Genomic DNA, 14,498 nt, shown 5'->3' on the forward strand with positions numbered 1-14,498 from the left:
CCTGGTTCAAATGTCACTAGAGAAGTTTGTTTGTGGCATAGTCAATTCAACTGATGGACAATTTGTTTCAGCATTTCCAATAGTTTCTAAGATACATGTTGGAATAATTTTGAAAAGGACAGTAATGACTCAACGCAAAACAGTTAAACTGATCCTTAAGAACATCTGGGACGGACAGCAGAGAGTGTAAATAGAGGCGTTAGAGACTCCACAGGTCTGCACGGCTGTGATGAAGGTACCAGGTGAGCACTTAAGACAAGAGCTAGAAGAGAAAGGGCTGCAGCTAGCAGATTTTCCTGAAGAAAATGAACAAGATTCTGAACTAGCAGTGCTCATCGGTGGAGATCATTATTGGCAGGTTGTCTCCGGCAGGGTGGAGAGGCTGGCAGGGGCTCTGGTTGCTCTTGAGAGCATGTTTGGATGGGCTGTACAAGGACCAGTTCCAATCTCCAGTATGATGACAGGTGTTTCAAGTTTTGGGATTATGCATGTCAGCCTGGATGAAGAACCTCTTGTTTCAAAACAACTGCATGCATTTTGGGAGCTGGAGTCGCTTGGCATTGCTGGAGCGCGAGATGGGAAATCAGAAGCTGATACAGATGCACTGCAGAACTTTGAAAAGACAGTGAGATATAAGGAAGGCAGATATGAAGTTGAGTTGCCATGGCAACATGAGAGACCAGACCTACCAGACAATTACAGGGTTGCGAAGAAAAGGTTTGACAGCCTACTGAGAAGGTTCAGGACAGACGTGACGCTGTACGACAGGTACAATGGAGTGATTCAGGAATATCTTGAACAAGACATGGCTGAGGAAGTGGCTGCAGATGATATGTTAAACGAAGCCACCAAAAATGTGACATACTATTTACCTCATTGCGCAGTCGTGAGAGAAGATAAGGCTACAACAAAACTGAGAGTCGTGTTCGATGCATCGTCACACGAAGATGGATGCTCATTGTTAAATGATTGTTTGTTAACTGGACCCAATTTGAATCCCGAGTTGTTAGGCATCTTGATTAAATTTCGACAGCATAGAATTGCTTTCATGGCAGACATCACAAAGGCTTTTTTGCAGATATCCCTGGCTGAAAAGGATCGAGATGCAGTGAGATTCCTTTGGACAGATGGTCCTCCAGTTAAACACGACGAAAGGAAGCTACGTGTTTTGCGAATGACCAGAGTGCTGTTTGGAGCTTCATCTAGCCCATTTTTGTTGGCGGCTACCATTCGACATCATCTGAAACAATATGAAGTGTCACATCCACAAGTTGTTGTGATGTTAAGTAAGTCACTTTATGTCGATGACTTCATTGCAAGCTCAGAAGGTGATGAAGAAGCTCAATACATTACTAACATGGCTAAGGAAATGTTGCTCACAGCCGTGACACTTTGCAAGTGGATGACAAATTCGCCGGAGCTGAGAACGCGATGGCAGGAGAACGCAGTTGACCAGACCGCGGAGTTGAAAATTCATGGAACAGTGCTGAAAGTGTGGAGGCCGGAATCGGACGATTTCGTGTTTGACCTGCGACCTCTTCTTGACTTCATGAAGAGACGAAGGAACACTAAGAGAAGTGTTCTGCAATCTGATGCACGAATTTTCGATCCAATTGGCTTTTTAACTCCTTTTACTATTCATGTAAAATGTCTCTTCCAAGAAATGTGGGAAAGAGGATTGGACTGGGATGAAGAGCTTCCACCAGACTTGTCTGACAGATGGCAACGATGGTGTCTAGAGCTGCCGCATTTACACCACTTGTCCATACCAAGATGGTATTGTGCAGGAACGAAGGGGGGAATCAGTCCCGTCCGGCAGTTCTGTGATGCAAGAGAAAGAGCATACAGCGCAGTGGCCTATTTACAGTGTGAAGCTAGTGATGGGAAGGTGATTACAAGCCTGGTTGCATCGAAATCCAGAGTGGCCCCTCTGAAGAAAATCACGCTTCCTCGCCTTGAACTGTTAGGAGCACTGATAGGAGCCAGACTGGGGAGCTCTTTGACCAAGCCTCTACAGATGGAGCAGACCCAACTGCATATGTGGACAGACTCGATGATAGTTTTGCACTGGATATGCAGTACAGCACAGAAATGGAAGCAGTTTGTAGCTAACAGAGTGACAGAAATCCAGTCACTGACTGAACCATCATCCAGGTCACATTGCAGCGGGAAGCATAATCCTGCAGATCTCCCCACTCGAGGACAAACGATAGCCAGCTTGAAGGAAAGCACGCTTTGGTGGAAGGGACCCGCGTGGTTGACTTCTTTGGACGAATGTATGAAGCCTCTTCAAGACGAAGAAGCTCCTGCTGAAAAAATAAATGCATTCAATAACACCAGTACTGGAGTTGGAGAAATATAGCAAAATAAGAACTGTGTTTTGTATCACAGCATGGATTATGAGATTTATCCACAATGTACGCACAAGAGAAAAAAAAAACAAGGAGAGCTGTCTACAGAAGAACTGTTTGAAGCTGAAATTTATTGGATTCAAGTAACGCAACATCAGAGTTTTAGTAAGGAGCTGAAGCTACTAAAGGCAGGGCAGTCTGTAAACAAGGACTCCAAGATCAGAGAGTTGAAGCCATTCTTAGATGAACATGGACTACTGAGTAAAGGAGGACGACTACAGAAATCAGATTTCGGTGTTAGACAACAACATCCATGGATATTACCACCAAAACACAGATTTTCTGAAATGTTAGTGCAACATCAACATGAAAGGGTGATGCATTCAGGCCTGCGAGACACTTTAGTACAGCTGAGAGAGAGATTCTGGATTATAAGAGCAAGACAACTGACTAAATCCATCATCTCCAAATGCTTAATATGCAGAAGGCTCAGTGTTAAACCTGGACAGCAGGTGACGGCCCCCTTACCAAGAGACAGAATTACAGAAGCACCACCATTTGAGGTTACAGGCGTGGACTTTGCGGGACCACTGTACGTGAAGGTGAATGCATCCACAAGAAAGGCGTACATTGCTTTGTTCACTTGTGCTGTGACTAGGGCAATACCTTTAGAGCTTGTTTCTGACCAGACTACAGAAAATTTCCTGTTGGCTTTGAGAAGATTTATAGCTAGACAGGGACTGTGTAAGACAATCTACTCTGACAATGCGAAGTCCTTTAAGAGAGCTGATCTGGATCTAAGCGAGCTATGGAAGACAATGAAAGATCCTAATCTTCAGAATTTTTTTTCTGAGAAAGGCATTGTTTGGAAGTTCATTGTGGAGTGTGCAGCGTGGTGGGGTGGATTCTGGGAGAGATTAGTCAGATCTGTGAAGACCTGCTTAAAGAAGATATTGGAGAAGGCCTCTCTGAAATTTGAAGAGCTGAGCACCATTCTGATTGAAGTAGAGTCAATTCTAAATTCCAGACCGTTGACCTTTGTTCACAATGAGGTTGGCGAACCACAACCACTGACACCAGCACATTTCCTAGTTGGACAACGACTCACCTCATTACCACCTCAGAAGTTTCCATTTGTTGGATCTCAAGTCAGCGCACTGTAGCAATGCAACACAACCTACCATGCTGAGCGTGGGTGATGTAGTTCTTATTAGCGAGGACAAGCTGCCAAGGCAGATGTGGAGAACTGGAAGAGTCATGGAACTGTTTCCTGGACGTGATGGACAAGTCAGATCCTGTTCCCTTCGCTTGTCTTCAGGGACTCTGTTGAGACGCCCAATCCAGCTTTTGTACCCTCTGGAAATCTAAACTAGGGATGAACCAAGTTCATGGGGCCGGAGCGTATTGTAACTATTTTTAAGGTTCTGTTAAGAAGTTCGAGTTTATTGAATGAATACAATGACCAAAAGCCTTTGCTTTAAAGGAAATAGAACAGACAGGAAGAAGATAACAAGACAGAGAGAAAGAATTCCACGTGTGTTTTTTTCTGCACAAACTAAGAGCTCAGTTTCACTCAAATATATTTTGTTGTTTGATACTTTATACAGGTGTTTGACACAGTTCGTGACAATTACAAAGAAAAAATAAAACAAAGTTTTCGCTAAGAAAAGAACCTTGTAGTCGGTTATTATTTAGACTTTAGCTACGCTATAAGCTCATTGTGACCAAACATTCCCTCGCCCCTGCATGTGGAAAACAACACGTTTATTTAACTGCTGGGGGCATCCTGAAGCCTGACGCTTGTCACAACCTGAGCAATTAAGATAACAGACAACTCTGTTGGTGAGCAGAGACACCAACAACCAAGGATAAATGAACCACCCTAAAACTTAATGCATAGATATTTTGAATGCTAATTAACCATAGGCAAGCACTAGGTAAAATGCATTGATTCAAATACAGAAGGTTAACATGTATTTACAAACTCCTACATTTATAATAAAGAATTAACAGTTAAGGGTTTGGAATGAACTTTTCTTCGTGTTGCACAGGATATTTGAGTTAATAATCTCAAGAGTGCGATGTATGGCAGAGGCATCGACAGACATGTTGGTGAAGGGAAGGTAGTGCTCAAAGGTGTGTACTGGCTCCGTGACTGCAGTCCTCTCGCTCCTACTCCGCCTCTGAAACACACAACAGACAACACGCAATTCACAAACACACTGGCTCCGGCTGGTGGCTTAGCATTCTCAGCGCAAGAGTAGGTATTAACGTAGCTGCTTCCCCTTTGTGCCTATCAAACTCCTCCCTGCAATCAGCACGTCGCCTGGTTTCTCCAATGGAGGGCTGCCCCGCAACTGATTGCAAATGGATTTGTCCAGGGCACTTGCAACCACGTGCCCCTCCTAGTCTGGTTCCTTCCGGATTCCACCTATCATCAAGGTGGTCCATCTAGGAGAGAGCGTACCTACACTCTTACACAGCGCCCTTTCTGGTTGGGAGGGAGATTTGCAGCATCGACCCTTTCTCTCTCTATCACAGTATCTAAAAGAATGGAATTCAATTCCAGGACTTCCTTTTGTTCATATTCCATATTTGAGTTTGTTCAGTGTATTTGAAACATAATTACAGTAAGGCACATGTATGTTTAAAATACACTGTAAAAGAGACACATATATGGGGAAATGTACAGGTCCCTCTTTTAAGAGAGCACCTGTGTTAAGAAGAGGACACTATTTGACTGTCCCTTGAGTGCTCTAGTCTTAATACAGGTTTGACTAATTCAAAGAATGGACCCACCTGAGCAGTACATTGTGTGTGGAATTCAAATGTCAGAAGATGGTGTGTCAAAACTACTGAGAATAATAATCCATCCATCCATTTTCACTCTGCTTCTCCTGGTGAGGGTCGCAACGGCGGCAGCATGCTGAGCAGAGAGGCTGAGAATAATAACAATAATAATGCACATGGATGGTTCTTCATCTCAAGGATTCAGATGTTGTCAGGAGAGAGACTGTATATTTAGGGCTTCTGGTTTTCTGTGTTTTCCACTGACTTTCCTCCTCTCCTTTAACAATTCACCAATCCCTGTGAAGCCCCTCCCTCCCTGTGAAGCCCCTCCCCTCTCTCTCCAGTGAATCTCAATTACAAACTGGTTTCAATTCCAGACTTTTACTGAGAAACAATTAAATGGGGTTTAAATCATCTAAATGTTATTTAGTTTCACTCTGATTTGAAAGCAGAATAAAGAAACTGAAAAAGCACAATGTTTTAACAAGCACAACTTTTTTAATAACTTGGTTTTTAATACATTGTGTCCAACAAGGTGCTTGATAAAACATTGTCTTCATTCTGATTTCAAATCAAAGTGAAACTAAATAACATTTAGATGAGTTTAAAGCCCATTTAGTTGTTTCTCAGAAAAGCCTGGAATTTAAATCCACTTTATTCTCAAACACATGTTCAGTTTTGTTAAGTTCATCCATCCATCCATTATCATAACTGCTTAATCCTTTTAGAGAGTCATGGTAAGCCAGAGCCTAACCCAGCAGGCACAGGGAGCAAGGGAGGACTACACCCTGGACGGGACGCCAGTCCATCGCAGAGCACCACACACACACACACACACACACAGACACAGACACAGAGAGGGCAATTTAGAGTGACCAATCAACCTGAACATGTCTTTGGACTGTGGGAGGAAACCGGAGTACCCGGAGAAAACCCACAATGTGAACACATTGGGGAGAACATGCAAACTCCACACAGACAGACCCTTGTTAAGATCATAACGAAAGAAAATTATTCAACTGCACAAAGTTTAGGCCAGAGAATATACTTTAAACAAATAATACAAGGGAAGTGAATATGTAAGTACTGTACAAAACGTGCTTATTGTAGCCTATAGTGCAGTACATGTAGTATTTGTACTGCAGTCCTGCTGAGTAACTTTGTTTTGTTCAAGGAATGATGAAGCAGCACTGCAGTAGATTCTGTCTAGATATCATGTATTGTATGTATTACTGGTGTGTATTATACCAGAGAAATACAAAACAGCTGCATATATTTTTAAAGAAGGCTCAAATAGTGTAATGTTTCATTTTATTTGTAAAATAATAAATACAGTTAATTGTGCATGATTTTTTTTTTTGTATAATTCCCAAGGTTGTAACACTGCTAGAATGTAGGTCTTATTCTCACAATGCATGTTTACTAGAGCAAGTTTCTTTCTAAACTGCTCGGGATGCAAAAATGAGCTTCAATGAAGTCTCTCACTAAACCTGACAGCACCATCTACAGTTTAATGAGGAATACAACCTCTGTTAACACGTTCCACAATATGCCACAAATACTTGAATCCCCACAAGAAGCAAGCCCTTCCAAGCAATTGAAACACAGGAGAAAGGAAACTGGCTGTTCTCTTGGAAGCAGGAATATTGATTACAAAACAATGTTAATAACACAAAGAAAATCAATGGTGTCTGGAAAAGAAACTATTGCTAGAGTATCTTTAGGGTTCCGTGCTTTGGGTTTTTATTGTTGATCACCCTGTGATGTCCCTTTAAACATATTTTAAACTGATTCACTTTCTTAAATCAAACTCTAATTACTAAAGGAAATTGCTTCTTTTTGTACCCTCATATATATCATGATTGAGTTAACAAACAACATTGTGCATTGATCTCACCGGATTCCAAACCTGCATTTCATTCTGTCTCAGTCTAATCATTGCTGAATTCAGTTTATTAACTTCCATTGTTTTAGTTTCTAGTAGTGCTATAAGTTTGAGTGTAACATATTGTGGCAGAGCTGCGTCTCTGTCTGTCTGAATATTTATACTTCATTGGATGCAGTTCCTGTGCGTGTGTGTGTGTGTGTTCGTGTGTGTGTGCGTGCGTGCATGCGTGTGTGTGTGTGTGTGTTCGTGTGTGTGTGCGTGCGTGCATGCGTGTGTGTGTGTGTGTGTGTGTGCGCGTGTGTCTGACCTGCCCACAACTGTTATGTTCAGACATAAGCATGTGGTTGGGTTGATTGCCAATCAATCAATCAATCAATCAATCAATCAGAGACTGGAGAGATGTGTTGCTGTGTGCTCCAGACGATATACTGTGTGTTAAGAGTTTGTGACTTTTTTGTGTATAAACTTCAGATTTTTGGAGTGTTTTGTTGAAAACTTTTATTTTGTGTTTGAGAATAAACGTGCACAAGATGGTACTTGAACTGCACATCTGCCTCCTTCCAACACCAAACCAGTTCTACCACGAGTCCACTTTACCACAATATAATATAATAAACTCCCAGTCAAGAAAAGAACCGTTTTAAAAATGATCAAAACACAATTAAAGGTTTATTTATATCTGAGTAAATGAATATTGGATTTGCCAAACATAATCATATAATAAGTGGTGCTGCTGACTCAATCCTGCGTTCTTAAATTAGGGATGTGTTGGGAAAAAGAGTGATAGATGTGGAAGGGTGACTGTCACAGTCCCATTCAAAACTCTCTCTCCTCCCCACCCCTCTCACACTGTGTCTGCTCAGCCTGCTTCTCTAAACTTGGCTTCACTCCCAAACCACGCCTCTTAGAGCTACACACACAACTCCAGGAAATGAGAAGCACAGTTACGTCTTTTTTGCTGTGAAATAGTCTTTGTCTCACTGTAGCAAGAATGGCTTCAAACTTGTGGTCAGAGGAGCAGCTTAGCTGTCCGGTGTGTCTGGATCTATTGAAGGACCCGGTCACTATTCCATGTGGACACAGTTACTGTATGGGGTGTATTAAGAACCACTGGGATCAGACTGATCAGCCATGAGTCTACAGCTGCCCCCAGTGCAGAGAGACCTTTATCCCAAGGCCTGTTCTGGGCAGGAATATAATACTGGCTGAAATTGTGGAGAAATTAAAGAAGACAGGGCTCAATCCTCCTCCTCCTCCTGCTCAAAGCTATGCTGGACCTGGAGCTGTGCCATGTGATTTCTGCACTGGGAAAAAGTTCAAATCTGTAAACTCCTGTTTGACATGCCTGGCCTTTTACTGTGAAACTCACATCAAGCCACACCTTGAAACTGCTGTATTGAAGAGGCACAAACTGATCAATGTAACTGAAAATCTGGAGCAGAAACTTTGTAATCAGCACCAAAGATTATGCGAGGTCTTCAGCAGAACTGATCAGATGTGTATTTGCTTGTTGTGTTCAGACGAGAAACACAGGGGCCATGATACAATCTCAGCTGAGAAAGAAAGGACTGGGAAACAGGTAAGAGTTTGAACAATTTCTTTGTAGCTATCCTAGAAGATAAAGCAGCAGAGGGCTGAACTGCAAATTACTGGAATGCAGCAAGAAATTGTGACAGAAAATGTGCCACTGATTTTTCTAATACTAATAGTTACAGAAATAGAAGAAAAGCACAAAACTTGGAAACATGTAAGACTATCACGGTTTTACAGCACTTGTAGGTGAACTGTTGGTGTAGGACAGGGATAGATTGTTCCAAAAACAATTCTGTGGTTGGCCCTTGCTTGCATGAACCTTGCTTACATAGATGTGACTTAACAACTTTGTTTATGGAAGTTAACAGGTTGTGTATAATGGAGAGAGTTGTATAGTTTGCTTTTAAGATTGTGGGGTGTAGGCAAGAGATAGGATCAAAACTGCCTGTACTCTACCCCAATATTCTGTGTACTATAAACAAATCCACAAGAAATCTCCACAATTCAAAGAGCAAGTACGACATACAGTAACTTCAGTAGCAATTAAGAGCAAGTTGGACGAAGAGCAAGTCCAAAATACAGTATGCAATTCTGTTTAGAGAGGCCATTTTCAAATTAATACGCTTTGATAACTTCTTAGGCTAGATAAGATTGCAAAGATTTTCAATAGTGGATGTACAGCATTAACCCTAACCCTATTCTTAATTGTAGTATTAGGCAGTAGACAGTATGGGTGTGAGAGGATATGGCTCCATGTCCCATCAGTAATGTCACTGTATCACTGTGTTTCTACACAGAAGCAGCTCGGAGGCACACAGACAGAAATACACCAGAGAATCCAGGAGAAACTGAAAGAATTGGAGGAGCTAAAACAGGCTGTGGAGTCACTGAAAGTAGGTATTGACAAGAGGGTTTGCCCACATTAATATACATTTCAACAGCTGGCTACTTGAATAACTAGTTCTGTGACTGTTCACAACTTTCTTCTGTAACTCAACTGTGGTCTTGGAGCGCACCACCCTTTACTGCTGTTTTTTGTTCCAACTGAGCTCTGAATGACTTAATTGAACCCTCAATTGTCTAGAGCTCTAACCACTACTCCACACTTCTGCCTTTTATTATTAATATTATCATGAAATGGACTGGAACACATCTACACAAGTTTACTGTATAAGACTCATGTGATTTTGATATAGAAATTAGAAATGTCTCACCTTCTATGTTCTTCACTCAGAGATCTTCACAGAAAGAAAGAAATGAAAGTGAGAAGATCTTTACTCAGCTGATCCGATCCATTGAGAAGATCCACTCTGAGGTTACTGAGCTGATTGGAGCTAACGAGAAGGCTGCAGTGAATCAGGCTGAAGGACGCATGAAGAAACTGGAGCAGGAGATTGCTGAGTTGAGGAGGAGAAACGCTGAGCTGAAACAGCTTTCAGAGACAGAGGATCACATCCATTTTCTACAGGTAACATCACTGCTTGCTAGAAAAATCTCAAGCACATAACTGGGGGGTGCTTTCAGATAGACCTCTCTCCAATTGAATGAACACTTGCTTTTTCCCCCAGCAATGTTTTGAACTCTATTGTGTTTCACTGAAATGTCTTTTGCTCCACTTTCCTGTTGTAGAATTTCCAGTCTCTCTGTGCCCCTCCTGAAGCTGGAGACAGAGTTACTGTCAATCCAGACATCTCTTTTGAGGCTGTGAGGAAAGCTGTGTCTGAACTTAAAGGCCATATTGAGGACTTCTGCAAGGGGGAATTAGTCAAAATAACCAAAACAGGTTGGTGTGAAATAGATTCCTTTGGTAGAGATTTCTCAAATAGACCATGGCTTGAGGAGGGACAGGACTTGCAAGACATTAATTAAACACACCTCTAGCAGATTGTTGGCTATATGAATGTTGCAGATTGTTAGATTTGAATTCATGTTTAATTATATTTTCCTATTTTTTCTACCCAGTGAATGAAGTTGCAGTTTACAGTCTGCAGGTTCCAGAGCCAAGGACCAGAGCTGACTTTTTAAAATGTAAGTCTGTTTTCACTGAAACATTTGATTGAAAGATGCGTCACTCTATTTTGAGAAGAGCTAACTCTTTGAGGTCCCCAGGGAGTATGAAAGCACCGGTAAGTTTTGCAACTCTAGACTTAAATTACTTTGCCTACAAATCCTACGATGCCCTGATATTTCTGATATAGTTTACTGTAAACACTTGTCATTGGTCTCTTGCCCTCTGTTGGATATTGACGGAATAACAACAAATTACATATGATAAACACAGCTAATAGTATACATCTATATACCACGGGAGATCAAATCTGACCAGAATTGTTGGTCATCAGCGACGTGAAGACTGGCTACATTTTAATGTTTATAGTTTATGCTGATGGCACTACTGATATTGTTCACAACACAAATCTCAGAGTGACCGGCTCAGTTGTAATGACCCTAATGAAGCCGCAACCTGAAGGCCCCATCCTCCACTGACAAATCGTACACAACAACCCAAAACTATTTGAGCTTCAATCAGTACACTGGTGCGCATGGCACCGTGCACTCAAAATAGAAAAGGAATGTTCCATTTCAGAAAAGTACAGAAAGGTGACGTCTAGTTTTTACATACTAACAAGATGATGCTACGAAATAATAATGACACCACAGTGAGAAGTTCAGCAATGAAAGTCACCAATGACAAAGTCAATCATGCTGGAGAAAAAAAAGGTGAAAATGAGCTTGGTAGACAAATCGGACATACTTGTTTAATTGTAATTAAAAAAAATCTTGACGGTTTATCTGGTGTGTGTTAGTGTTGGCCGACAATTGTAAGCAGTAAATATTTTTTTCATCTGTATTTTGTCTGCAGTGTTCAATACAATTATATAACTGTTTAAGCTATGGGTGGCACGGTGGCATAGTGGTTAGTGCTGCTGCCTCACAGCACCAGGGTCCTAGGTTCGATTCTGGCTAGGGGTCTGTCTGTGTGGTTTGCATATTCTCCCCGTGTTTGCGTGGGTTTTCTCTGGGTACTCCAGTTTCCTCCCACAGGAGGAAACTGCTGTTCAGGTTGATTGGTCACTCTAAATTGTCCTCTGTGTGAGTGTGTGTGTGTGTGGTGCCCTGCGATGGACTGGCGTCCCATCCAGGGTGTAGTCCTGCCTTGCGCCCTGTGTCTGCCGGGTTAGGATCCGGCTCACCACAACCCTCTAGAGGAATAAGCGGTTATGAAAATGGATGGATAGATGTTTAAGCTAGTTGAACATGTTAAAAATAAATAATATCTTCAAACATTAGATTTGGATATTCGATATATACATACAAAAGCACTATTATTTTCAGCTTGCTTGTACGCTGTACTCGTAATAACGAAGAAAACACAGAATACAGAAAAAAACCCAGGGCATATTGAATGTACCACTGAAAGGGTTAATCAAGATAGCTGCACCATTGATTAAGTTATGCTGCTGTTTCTGATTTCTCTACATTCTCTACCATCCAAACCTAGTGGAGATTTTCTCAGTGATTTCAATTATTTAACCACCTCTCCTCTAACCGTCCTCGTCTCTTCAATCAGATTCCTGTCAGCTCACACTGGACCCCAACACAGCGAATAGAGGGCTCTGTCTGTCTGAAGGGATCCCAAAGGTGACACAGAGGTTACAGACCCAGCCATATCTGGATCACCCAGAGAGATTTGACAGCAAGCCTAGTGCTTTGCAGAGAGGGTTTGTCTGGGACTCGCTGCTATTGGGAGATTGAGAGGAGTGGGGGAAGAGACTTTTATAGGAGTCACATATAAAGGAATCGGCAGGAAGGGAGGGGATCTTTCCTGTCTCCTTGGAGGGAATGACAAGTCCTGGAGTTTGGACTGCTTTGATTCCAGGTACACTGCCTGGCACAATAATAATCAAATTGCAATAACTGCCCCCCGCTCCCCCAGAGTAGGAGTGTATCTGGACTTTAATGCCGGCACTCTGTCATTTTATGGAGTCACTGGTGACACAATGACCCTCCTGCACAGATTCCAAACCACATTCACTGAGCCGCTCTATCCTGGGTTTTGGTGTGTTTGTTAAACTGGAATTAAAAGAATCTGCCAGCTGAAGTAGCCTTTTCAGTGTTTGAGGAAACCCTTTGTATTGAACTCCCTGTCTGTCCTCTCCACTCCACTCCTCGGGTGAAGGGAATCTTCAATCTGACACTTTGTATGCAGTAGCGGCTGTTGGCCCCAAAAATTATTGGCAGCGGGTTTGACATTCTATTTCAGTTTCAGTGTCCCGTACAACACCCTACATTTTAATAAATATTTCATAGTAATGATCACATATTCTTTAATGATTAATACCCTTAGTTTACATTTTTAATATACTACTATATACTAAATACTTCTTAATTTAAAACCAGTTTTTGGTACAGAAAGCAAAAAGCTGTCTGAATATCCTGTATGACACCCACGGAATCGGCCAAATAATTTTCAGAAAAGTAAAGGATGCAGTCCTATATATATATAAGAATGACTGGACAAGAAAACCTAAAGAAAACAACAAAGATCCTCAACAAAGCTGGAACCTGAAAGTCTATAAAATGGAGTTGGTTTGTCACCCCATCCCCCATAGTACAAAACGACAATCCTAGAAATGAGCACAAGGATCTCTTAAGGGGATAGGCCCTCATTTACTTATTTCCCCTAAAGCAGGGGTGGGGAACCATGGTCCTGGAAGGCCGGTGGTGTCCCTCCTGGTTTTTGTTCCAACTGTGTCCTAAATTACTTAATTGGACAAATTATTGACAGTTATTGGTCTAAATCAGTGGTGCACAACTCTGGCCCTGGAGAACCAATCCAGTCCTGGTCTTTATTTCAACCAGGTCTTAAATGAGTTAATTGCCTCTTAACAGGTTAAATGAACTATTTTAGAACCTACTTGAAGTGAAAACCTGGACTGGAACAGTGGATCTCGAGGGCCAGAGATGTGCACCCCTGGTCTAAGTTATTTAGGGCAGTGGTTCTCAACCCTGGTCCTGGAGGACCCCCTATCCTGCTGGTTTTTGTTCCAACTGAGCTGCTCTCAATAACATCATTGAACCCTTGAATAACTGCCTTTTTAAATTATTTTAAACAATAGTGAGATTTCAGTTCTCTAACTTTGCAAGCTAAACAATTTAAAAGGTCAATTTAAGCAAATTATTAGTTCAATTTAGGTTTCAATTAAGTAATTGAGAGCTTGGTTGGAACAAAATCCATCAGGTCAGTGGGTCCCCAGGACCAGAGTTGAGAACCACTGTACTGTAGTAGTAATAATAAATAATTTACTATAGCTTATTTAATTCTATATACTATAGTTTACTGATGTATTTACAGTAGTTAATACTACTGTGTTTACTATACTTTCTGTATTAAAAACTATCACTAATATTATAGTATAAACTCACTTACTGCCATGGGTGATTAAGTCACATTAGTTTCATTATACCTAATGGGATTGCTTTTGGATGCCCCCCACCCAGGGGCATAACCCAGGAATCTCAGGGCTTGAGGGTATGAGTATCAATGCTATGAAGTGACTCTCAAACACTTCACATGTAAAACAAACACAGCAGCAGTCCATATAAAAATGTTAACATAAAGTTTCTCATTTGTACAAACTCACACGAGGGGAGTGCATTAGATCATCTCCACTTTGTGGCAGGCGAGCTGAAAATAAGGGGCTCAATTCTAAATCATAAACTGTGAAGGTACAAGTAATAAACTAAAGTGCAAAATAATACAAATATTTATCAGTGAAATTTCAAATCAAGCGTGCATACAAACACAATAAATCCACCTGTTCCATCCATATTGTCCTGCTTATTATTTGTATGCAGCGTGGGGAGATGGACGAGACAGCAATAATTTATAAGAACTCCAAATGCATTTATTTAACTTCAAATATGCAGGATAC

General features: G+C 41.5%; 1 pseudogene; it reads left to right on the forward strand.

Annotated features, from left to right (window-relative positions):
* The first annotated feature begins 7,969 nt into the window (after nt 1–7,969).
* On the forward strand, nt 7,970–14,194 carry LOC117401651 (E3 ubiquitin-protein ligase TRIM47-like; annotated as a pseudogene).
* Nucleotides 14,195–14,498: the final 304 nt, after the last annotated feature.

This window comes from Acipenser ruthenus, chromosome 55 (genome assembly GCF_902713425.1).
Source record: "Acipenser ruthenus chromosome 55, fAciRut3.2 maternal haplotype, whole genome shotgun sequence".
NCBI classification, from domain to species: Eukaryota; Metazoa; Chordata; class Actinopteri; order Acipenseriformes; family Acipenseridae; genus Acipenser; species Acipenser ruthenus.